The following is a 10,201-nucleotide window of genomic DNA, read 5'->3' on the forward strand; positions in this document are numbered from 1 at the left end:
CAAAGAATTAGGACTGTCAATCTTGAACGGCAATACAAAGGGGGACAGGCCGGCAGGCGTCACATATCTGAGCAGCAGGGTCCATTCAATAGTTGACTACACTATTGTAAGTGACGAGCTAGTTCCCAGCACTGAGTCATTCAAAATAGAACCACGAGTAGAAAGTGATCACTTCCCTCAAATAACAAGTCTGAATATGGCTCCCACCTCGGCGCCAAGAAAGACCTCTCTTCTACACCACGCTTCAAAGTTTAACCTAAAAAAATGTAAATGGCGTGGAGAAGGGTTGGGCAGAATTGAGGCTCCTGTGAAAGCACAGATGGCCAACCTAGGGACCCAAAAAGAGGAGGAGCGAGTATCCAACTGGGAGCAAATGATTCTGGACCTATTGCAAAAGTTCCCAGCAAGGGCGGGGAATCAGAGTAACACTAACTGTAAGAAGGAGCTTTGGTTCAATATGGACCTAAGATCAAAAAAAAGAAAGGTCGCCAAGGAGGTACGAGCACTTGCTAGCCAAAAAACATTGGGGTCAGTGATAAATAAATCCAACCTGAAGGAAGCCAGGAGCATCTATAGAAAGGCTGTGAGGGTCGCAAAGTCTTCGTACAAAGAAACAAACTTCTAATTGCGGGAAAACACCCTAATAGTCGTGACTTCTGGGGAATTATAAACAACCTAAATCAAAGGGTAAAACTCCAACAGGAAGCAGGGGTCGGAGCAGATACTTGGACCCGTCATGTGCAAACCTTATACAGCGATACAGATCTAGGTCCCGCTAACGGTTTATGGGCAATACAGGAAAACGAGGATAAATTAAAAGGAGTTAAGTACAAGGAAAATAAAGGTCCCGAGCTTGAGGAAGACTCAAAGGGGGCAAATGAACTGGTCGATTTAACCACCAAAAATGAACTGAGGAAGAATATATCAAGATTGAAGTCAGAAGGAGCAGCAGGCCCGAACGGGCTGCCAAATGCGATCTTTAAGCATGAGCCGGACTTGTGGCTAGAGACTCTAACTCTTTTATTTAACCACATATATAAACAAGCTGAGGTTCCCGCTTCCTGGAAAGGCAATATTATACATCCGATATTCAAGCATGGAGACCATCGTATTCCCACAAATTACAGGCTAATATCCTTAATTGACGTGGAGGCCAAGCTCTACGCTTCTTGTATCCTACTTGAGCTAAAAGCCTGGATAGGAGTAACAAAGATAATTCCCAAGCATCAAACAGGTTTCAGGCAAGGAATGGGAACAATAACAAACTTAACTTGTCTGTCACTCCTAATGGACATTGCGGAAGCCAAGGGAGGCCCAGCTGTATGCCTATTTTATCGATATCAAGTCTGCTTTTGATCAGGTGAATAGAGAGTGCTTGTGGGGAAAATTAAAGAGTTGGGGCTTGCCAAACCAACTTTTACAAGCTATAAAAGCCCTACATCAGAATCCCTGGGCAAGAGTGAAACTGGGTAATGGAGGCAGTACAACCATGAGCATCCCAACTCACCAAGGCCTAAAACAAGGTTGCGTATTAGCCTCTACTCTTTTTAACCTTTTTCCCTCCGACCTCTCAAGCGTGCTGGAATCGGCAGAAAGTCACCCTCCATCTTTGGCCAACAACCCTATACACTTTTTGCAATATGCAGACAACATAGTATTGCTGAGTAAAACACCTATTGGCTTACAAAGAGCCATAAATAAACTAACATATTACTTGGAACGGGAAAGGCTGGAATTAAACAAAGACAAAACAAAAGTGGTCCGTCTAGTAGTTCCGCAAAAACTAAAGTACAAATGGACGGCGAATGGGGTAATACAAGCAAAAGCCCAATCTTTCATTTTTGCGTATCGATCATTAAAAGGAAAAATGGACTGCCCAAATCATAAGCACCTATTAAAAGTCATGGCAGCTCAAATCATGCCCACCGTATCTTATGGTCTAGTTACCTGGTGTGGAAAGAAGGCCGATTTTTTAAACGACCTACAGATTAAAATCTATAAAGCAGTCTTCAATCTCCCAAAATCCGCCTCAGTATCTCAAGTCAGGCTTGAATTCGGACTGCAACATCAGAATTTCTGGAGCATGAGCGGCTTCGTGAAACTCTGTCATAAACTTCGATCCGCAGATCCAGAAACAATGGACTGGCTGAGCTGGGAAGAAATCAAACAACAGGCGGAGACCGAACCGCGAACACCTGGGGGAAGTATCTGAAATGCTGCTTGGAAAAGTTGGACCTGGAACTAGCCTGGAAATCGGGGACAGTTAAATTAACCCTAAGCAGACTAGCCAACGTGGCAGCAAAAAGGAAATCCTTTTTGGAGGATAAACAATCACTTGCAAATCGTCGGCATAACCGGACCATCATTAACTCTCTTACAACACTAAAACCCCTTGCATACCTTTCATCCCACTTTAGCAGTTACTTAAAAAAAGCATTCATAGACTACAGGATGGGCATGCACGTCTCGAAGGACTTATTACCATACTGGAAACACTCCCACCAGACGGAGCAATGTCGACTCTGTGGGTATAAAACTGAAACCCTAGCCCATCTTTTCTGTGTATGCCCAGCACTGATAGGACAGAGACGACGATATTTGAAATACATTTTTAACGAGCTGAACATTCGCTCCTGCAGACACGCAGTCACAAGCTGGTTGAGAGGATCCTCCATAATCCTGGCATGCCGTGGAGTCAAATTCCTGGCTGAGGCGAGAAAATGCTTAGGACAATCTGAGCAGGGGGAACATCGAGGCGGAGGGCCATCAGGGACACCTTAACTCCTGGGACTCAAATTGGGATCAGAAAAAGAGACCCTGAGACAGACTGAGGCGTGCCCGAGGAAGTTTTTTCTTTTTTTCTTTTTAAACTGTATTGTCTTTAATTTTACTAGATCTCGAGAAGCAATAACTCAAAAAAAAATATTAATTTGCACTGTTATTTTATCATGTAAATTTTGTAATAATTTTAATTAATTATACAATAAATCTTTTGACTTGACTTGTGTCTTGTACTAAAATTTCCCCTAACGCTTTTTTAATGGGATCAAAATGTGTTTCCAGTACACAAGTTGATTTTTAAAAATAGAATAGAGGGGAGTACTTTAAAATCTTCGGATACAGTTAGAAAAAGCCTGCCGAGTGCTTATGCACAAGCTTTACGACCTCTATCAGATGTGACTTTTATGCAAAGCACAAAGCCCCCATCACTGCAAGAAATATGGGAAAGTGTGAATGGGGGTGCCCGTCACTCGCATAGTTCTAGAAAAAAAATCTGGAATTAATGCAAAAAATCATGACCGGTGAATAGCTTGACTTTCCGAGGTGGTCACATATTATTCAGGTAAAAAATACTATTTGACTAGAGGTGAACGAGCTATGCTTTAGACTGGATAAAATCATTCTTCGCCATTGCTATGCATGCATATTGTCTTGTCACTGACCATACAGTACTAAAATAAATGCACTCTTCTTTATAAAAACATATTAGAAATGTGAATGTTGAGGCTCGTTTTGAACCATCGGACTGATGAGTCACATTTGCGGATTTCACTGCATCTTAAGATTGAGTAACAGTGAAGAAACTTTTTCTGAGCACAAGGATAGGCAAGTGACCTCTCAGTAACCAGTAATCCAAACTCTCACAGATGAGAACGTTCTTTCGTGTACACTGTTCTGATAGTTACTCAACCCCATGGTAAGGCAGACTGTCAAAACCCTTCCCTGACCTTATGCTGTGCAACCCAGCAGGATAAGCACAGGCATTGACCGGTATAGGTTAACGCCGTCCTCAGCGGCTCTGTCACCACCGCTTCAAGCCCCGGGTGGAGCCTCTCCAGACTGTAAATACTGTGGAACTATGCAGTAAAACCAGTGCTGTACAGAGCTCCCTGTGGAAGTTGCGCTGTTCCTGCAGTCACCCGTCACAGTCTTAAAGAGGACCTTAACAACGTCATCAAATTATGAAAATGTCACACATAGCAATCTGAAGGTTTTACAGATATGCATGCATTAACATAAACAATACTCAGCCACAAAGAAAAAAACATGGGGAAAAAACAAGGGAGCGCACTCAACTCCCTCCTCCACCCATTATCTGTGCTGCGTGGACACATCCGAAGGATCTAAGAAAAGTGGAGGTAATTGAAAAAGAAAGAAGTAGTGTGGCACTAGTTCAGATTGGTGGGTGTAACGGGTAGCCTCTGTACGTTGTAAAATGTGAAAGGCATGGCATCCACACTCTATTGACATGCTCCAACACTTACTACAGTGGCCATTAAACTAGTATCTCAAACACAGAAGCACAAAGCAGAAAAAGGCAGCTGAACTACAGGTACAGCAGGGGGAGGGCTCCGAAGAGCATTTCACACTAAAGTTTGATGTGTGATGTAAATAGCTCTGACACCCTGCATTGGAATGAGTAGTGCTATAAAAGAAATAAAACTAAATACTGGTATTTAAAATATTAATTGTGTAAATTATGGGACTGACCAACACATCTAACATTCCTCAGTGCATGCATATCTCTTGACTCAAGGAAACTGAAAAAGTCAAAAGCATCCCCCTCTTAAAGAGAGTGAAGTGATTAGCTTTATGCATTTGTTTCTCCATTTCTTTTAGGTGTGCATCCTGTAGCCCTTCTCCTCCCCCCCTCATAGCTACCAGACAGGATACTTAAACAAAAGGAGGCCTAATGGCCTTTAACATCGACCTTGATTTTGGACTCCCCTGAAATCCGATAAGCCCTGTCCCCGCCTGCAGTGGGACAGGCTTGTCTTCTCCTCGAAGACCGCAACAAAGTTAAACATATTTATTTATAGTAATTTGTACGTTTCTATTTATAAATACTGACAAAGGAAAAATATTTTTCCGTCTGTATTTATATGTATAAATCCGTGGAGCCTTGATCTTAAAACAGTATATTGAGCTACAATGTATTTAATCATGTCAATGTCTACCAGTATTGTTTGGGCCAAGTTGCACCTCATGTGTAACAGTTTAACACCTGAATACAACATACAATGATTTAAAGGTAGTCAGTTAACTGTTTCACAGGGTCTACCAATGTGTGTGTATTTATATATATATATATATATCTATATATATATTACCTACTGGCGGTCGCCAGTAGGTAGTTATAGTTAGGATTATTTTGAATAGGGAAATCGCAACATTCTATTGTGAATAACTTTGGCGCCGGTTAAGGAATCTGCCTGAAAATTTCCTCAAATTTACCTCGTGGCGCTCCGCTCCTTTCCTGAAAGATTGGGGGGGATTCGTCAAGCGGGGGCCAGGATAAAAGGGGGGTCCCAAAACGTGTTTTCCCCATGTTAATTTCCATAGGGCGGTTGGACTCACTTTTAGCCCGAACGGCTGAATGGATTTCCACAAAACTTTGCAAAATTTTAGGGACTGGTAGCCCGATGTGCCTTTGCTAGGTCTCAAGATATGTGCTCTAGTGGATTTTGAGTAATTTAGGTTAAAAAAAATATATATATCTATAGGCGCGCCCCGGTACGCGCACCGGGCGCGCTACGAGAGTTCGCGAGCGGAGAGCTGATTGGCTCTCGGGTGTCTGTCAACATTCCAAACAGTCCGGAGCGGCCGCCATCTTGTGTCTCGGTAGGATCGAGACACAAGAGGTGGCAAAAGCAAAGGGGGAAATGAGCAAAAGGGGGCAGGGTAGACCCCCTGACCCCCTAGGTTGGATGTGGGGGCCATAAAAGGGCCCCGCGGGGCAAAAAAAAAATGTTTTCGATTTCCGCGGGGGGGAGCGCCCGGTACGCGCACCGGGGAGCGTACCGGGGAGCGTACCATGGGTAAAACCCAGTGAAACAGTAAAATATTAATTTAAAGTGCTTAGAGGTAGGGTAGCTCTGAATAGAGTTGTTGTGTTGTACACCGTCTCCTCTGTAGATACTCCTCTGTAGATATCTTGCATGTTGTTACATATGTTATTGTGGTATATGGAATCCATACCATAGTCTGTCAGGAAAGAAGAAATAGATCCTTTAAGTCCTCCCTGAGAAGGCCTAGGGGATGATGGGTAGTCTACCCTGCTCCCTTATGATGTTTTCAAGTATTACATTTTACTCTCTTCTGAATCTACACAAAATTGGCGGTGATATGGTGCATTAAAGACAGACAGTGAGAGAAAGGAGGCAGGAGATAAAAAAGAGATGTCAAATACACATTTGAGATAATATAGTGGGAGAAAGGAAGTAACTATGAGCAAACTTATTATGTAACACAAAAAAGTTGCACAGTATACTATATGTCTCACTTTATATTATAATCATTTTGGTACTATTTCATGAATTACATATAATAATGAATAATGTCTTAAACAATTTTTAATTATTAAATATAAATTTATTCTGATTTTTCAAAATTTAAAAGAACTTCCAACATTAGATCATCTGGAATCTCCTCATTTTGATTCAATGATTCTATTGTTTCAACACTGTCAAGTAATTGTTGGTCCAGAGACTGATCCATAAAGTCCAAGTCATCCATATTTTCCTCAGGATTGTTCTCAACAACAATTTCGAAAGAAATATTGATTTTGTCTTGTTTTCCTTCCATTTTCTTGCTGTAAATTGCATAAAAAATAACTATATCAGTAGAGTTAGGGCACTTTTGGGTTTAAGTTCAGACAAGTACTTTTGAGTTTTTAACAGTGAAGTTATCTTTGGGCAGTGTATGGTTTCAGGCAGGAAGTAGAACTATTAAAAAGTGCATGTGATGAAGCCTAAGTAAATTCATAATTATACCAGAGAAGCCTAACTCAATCCATAACTATAACAGAGAAGCCTATCTCAATCTATAACTATTACAGAGGGACAGTATATAACTATCAGAAAACGTTTTTCCAAATTAACTTAAAGTGCACAACATAGTTCCCCTTCCAAATTAACAACTTACCTTTGTGAAAGCAGTTGAAGTTTTGAGTGAAAATCCTTTTCAAATGTACCTCAGGTAGTACTAGTCAAAATGGCTGTGTTTCCCTCTCATTTTTCATATATATTCATGTACTTAACCAATCAAATGTCAGCACATAAAAGTACAAAATGTAAGTAACATTTTAATTGGTTGTAAATTCCAACACTTTCATATGTGTTTTTGTCATGTAATTTACCTCAGGATATTTAGACAGGGCTACAGCCTAAATGGCTCAATGGAATACCACCAAATTTGGGAAAATGGTAGGGACTGCTATGTAGTAGGGCCTATTCTATATTTGGTGAAAGTGTCTCCAGTGGTTTTTATGTAAATTAACTTCCCACATTTTTCGGGGAGCGCTTACCGGTGCGCGCTCCGGTACGCGCACCGGGAGCGCTACGGGAGTCCGCCATCTTGTGTTTCGGTACAGTTGAGACACAAGATGGAGGACAAACAACGTTGGGAATGGGTAGAAGGGGGAACGGTAGACAGCCCCTGACCCTCTAGGTTTTCTGAGGGGGGCTTAGGAGGCCTATATAGGCAAAAAAAATAATTACAAAAAAAAAAATTTCACGGGGGGAGCGCCCGGTACGCGCACCGGGGAGCATAGCGGGGAGCGTACTTTCGTGAAAAATAGTGAAAAAAGTTAGAGTAAAATAATCCTTTTGAGTGATCAGAGGTAGGGTAGCCCTGAAAAGAGCTTTTGGGTTCTGTGTCTGATTTAGGTACCCACAAGTAGGTTCCAATGCACAGTCTTAAATTCAGGAGGAATATTCTATTCCCCTCATCTGAGAAGTGCACACCATCTCCTCTGTAGATATCTTGCATGTTGTAACGCAAGTTATTGTTGTATATTGAACTCATTCCATAGTCTCTCATGAAAGCAGAAACAGATTTATTCACATGTTTCCGTGCTTTCTCAATTTGTGGACAAAATTGGTTGGACCACTTCCATTTCTGTCTTTGGCATATATTGGAATATACCAAGGCAGTTTGTGGAAAAAGTGCCATCAATTGCCCAAAGGTGTCCTTTAAAAGCATTTCCAGACCTACCCCAGTCAAAGTGCCTAGGTCATTTTCACCACAGTGCACAATTAACAAGTCAGGGTGAGGCAGATGCAAAAAGGTTTTCACCAATGGTATCAATTGGTGGCATCTCAATCCTCTCTGGCCAATCCACTTGATGTCCACAGTTGGTAAATCAAGGTTGTGAAAATTTCTGATAGCTGCATACCTTTGAGCCCAGTGGACGTAGCTATGTCCAATAATCCAGACAGAATACATGGTGAGAGGAGATTCTATGTCAGTCCACGGAGGCTCTGATTATGCTTCTCTTATCTTTACTGGCAAAAACAGCAGCCAATAGAAACTTTAAACTTGCATGACCCCGGAAGGACAACCCCCTCCACTAGTCTGCACCAATCATTATCAAGTCCTGAACAATAATAGTCCATGTAAAACCGGAACCTTCCTCTTTCTTTGCTGCTGCAGCAGCGAGTTAAGTGCCTTTCCCTTATTTTTGTTATGAATGAGGGTTTATGGTGTTGGTGATTGAGTTTCGTGTTGAACGTGTGTGGTCGAGTGCACACCTGTTTATTGCGCTTTGCGCTTTCCGTCGGGGCGCCTTGCGAGCGTGTTTTATTGCCCTTCGTCGGGTTTTTTGTTCCCGGTCCGCCGTCCGGCGGCGTGCGCTGAACTCCTGAGCGCGTTAGGGGGCGGTGGAGTAGGAGGAGGCAGACGCGGCTTCGCCGCGCACAGGGAGCAGTCGAGTGTGCCCCAAGCGATACGCGCATGCGCGAGGAGCCGAGTTTCACTTTGACTCTGCCGGCTCCTCGCGTTTAGCGCGTTATACACTGCATCAATCCCTGGCCTCGTAGTAACGCTGACCGGAGCGTTTTCCGGAACAGAGCTTTGCTCGAGGGGAGTTCTGTGTATGCTGCAAGGGGTCTCCTTCCACCTTAGATCACTTTGCCTCTGTAGTGTGTGTGACGACTGGTGTTGATTGTGTGTGTGTCGAGGCTACACCCCTGGGCTACTCCCCCCCTTTTAAACTCCTCCAGACCTCCTGTGCATATTATGGCGTATTACGCCGAGGAGGACGGCCAGTGGGTCGAATTTAATGAGTACAATGAGTATGAGCCTGAAGAAGAAGTATTGGAGGAGAATTTAGGTGAGGCTCTGGCTACCCACGACCAGAGCTCTGTAAGTAAGGCCCTGATTAAGGCGTTAAAGCCTTTTACTAAATCCCATCACTCGGGTAAGAGGAAGAGTAAGTCCTCACGTAAGGGGGATGCCTCAGATCAACCCCAAGCCCGCAGGATAGCGGAGATGACTAGATCAGTGATGAGGGACCATGGCTCTATGGCCGTTCAGACCTCGGGGGACTCCTCCTCGACGCCGCCCGACACTTCTGACTCAGATGTAGATTCTTTGGCTCCTAGAAAGAAGTTTAGGAAAACTAAACATACAGCTTACAAGGCGGACGATAGCCAGGTCCCGAGGAACCTGCTTTTTGACCCCAATAACATAGTTCACCCTAGGTCTACGGAATGGGTGCCTTGTGCCGAGGTGGCGCATTATGTCGCTCACAACTTGCGCCAGGGTTTTGAGAGTGGGGTTCGTGCCACTCTGAGGTCAGAATGCCCCAGACCTTCAGTTACGGGGAGGGTGGCGGACACTCCGGACCTTGACCCCACTATGACTGCCTTCATGAGGAAGTTTGCCAAGGACCCTAAGAAGGGACTGGATAGGGCTTGGCGGGGGTGCCAGGACAAGCTTCTGGACGTCTCTGGACCCCTTACAAAGATTCTTGAGGCGGCAGTCAAGGCCAAAGAACAGGGCGTGCCTTTGGACACCTCTGACGTCATGGAATGGGCCCAGCGCGCTATGTGCTTTCTGGGGAACGCGAATGTGGCGTTGTCTACTGAGCGGAGACGCTCGTTTCTGATGCGTATAGACTCTCAATTGGCGGAGATGGCCACCAATGAGCCTGGATCCATGGCCAATGGCATGCTCTTCGGAGACAAATTTGTGAAAGAAATGAGCAAATATGTAGCCACCTTTTCAGCGCTGGACAAGGCGCAATCCACAATAAAGAGGGTGCTTCACACCGGTGTTTTTGACCGGGCCGGACGCCAGCGAGGTCGAGGGTCCGGCCGAGGTTCCAATCAGACCTCTCGTGGAGGCGAACAGAGGGGCAGAGGATTTCGACGCTCCAATTTCTACCCCTCCCGTAATCGAGGAGGTCGTGGCGGAGGAC

This window comes from Lissotriton vulgaris, chromosome 6, assembly GCF_964263255.1.
Source record: "Lissotriton vulgaris chromosome 6, aLisVul1.2, whole genome shotgun sequence".
Taxonomy (NCBI): Eukaryota; Metazoa; Chordata; class Amphibia; order Caudata; family Salamandridae; genus Lissotriton; species Lissotriton vulgaris.